At 41.3% G+C, this 1,040-nt stretch overlaps 1 pseudogene; it reads right to left on the bottom strand.

The window, feature by feature from the left end:
* Positions 1 to 679: 679 nt before the first annotated feature.
* On the bottom strand, positions 680 to 780 carry LOC116580391 (annotated as a pseudogene).
* Between the last annotated feature and the right edge of the window lie 260 nt (positions 781 to 1,040).

Genomic DNA, 1,040 nt, shown 5'->3' with positions numbered 1-1,040 from the left:
TTCCTAACACAGTCAGTGCTCAATAGACGTTACCTATTCTGGTTACCCCAGCTTGATGAGTAGGAGACATGCCAGGCAAGGACAGACTCCATCAGAAGCACGGTTCCGGCTGTCCCCTCTGGGCTTATTTAATTCTGTGCAAATAAGAAATACGGATGATAAACCTGATCCTTTATCAAAATTATCATGGAAACCAGAGGCCCTGAGTTTCAACATGTAGTTACTGAGAAAAACCATCAATTTTTTTAATAAAAATTTTTTTCTTAAGATTTTATTTATTTATTTATCTGAGAGAAAGAGAGAGTGATAGAGCTCCCACGAGCGAGGGTGGGGAGGTGGCATAGGAGCAGAGGGAGAAGGAGAAGCAGACACTCCACGGAGCAAGGAGCCCCAGTGCAGGACTCAATCCCAGGACCCTGGGATCTTGACCAGAGCAGAAGGCAGACATTTAACCAACTGAACCACCCAGGAGCATGCCCCACCTTTTTTTTTTTTTTTTTTTTTTAAGATTTTACTTTTTTATGTAATCTCTACTCCCAATGGGGCGTTCAAACTCATGACCCTAAGATCAAGAGTCACATGCTCCTCTGAGTCAGCCAGGTGCCCTCAGACCCTCTTTAGTGGCTGACAGAAGTGAGGCCTCATAACTAGGTTAGTCATTAACCTTTGTGTAAATAGCTCAGAAAAAACTGCGCAAACATTGATATACCAAACATCTACACATTCAGAGAAACTTCTCTAGTAACAAACTATAGAAATGATCCCTGAAAGTATAGTCTTAATATACCAAACATCTAAAAATGAGAGTCCAAATTATATTTATTCTGTAACTCGCCATCATAAAGACAATGCTTGAATAACATGGTGGGTTTTTCTTTTCTTCTTCTTAAATAGTCCTGGGGCTCATCACCTTGAAATCTCGAAACTGTGACTGTCAGTAATGGACAGTGAGGTTTGTTGAAATGTTTGTTGTGCAACAGTCTGGCCATCCAAAGCTGTGAAGGAGGTTATAAAAGGGAAGGGAGCTTGCTCTACGAGCT

The sequence above is a fragment of the Mustela erminea genome, chromosome 19 (genome assembly GCF_009829155.1).
Source record: "Mustela erminea isolate mMusErm1 chromosome 19, mMusErm1.Pri, whole genome shotgun sequence".
NCBI classification, from domain to species: Eukaryota; Metazoa; Chordata; class Mammalia; order Carnivora; family Mustelidae; genus Mustela; species Mustela erminea.
Note: the sequence above shows the minus strand (reverse complement) of the source record. Positions and strands in the feature narration are given on the sequence as shown.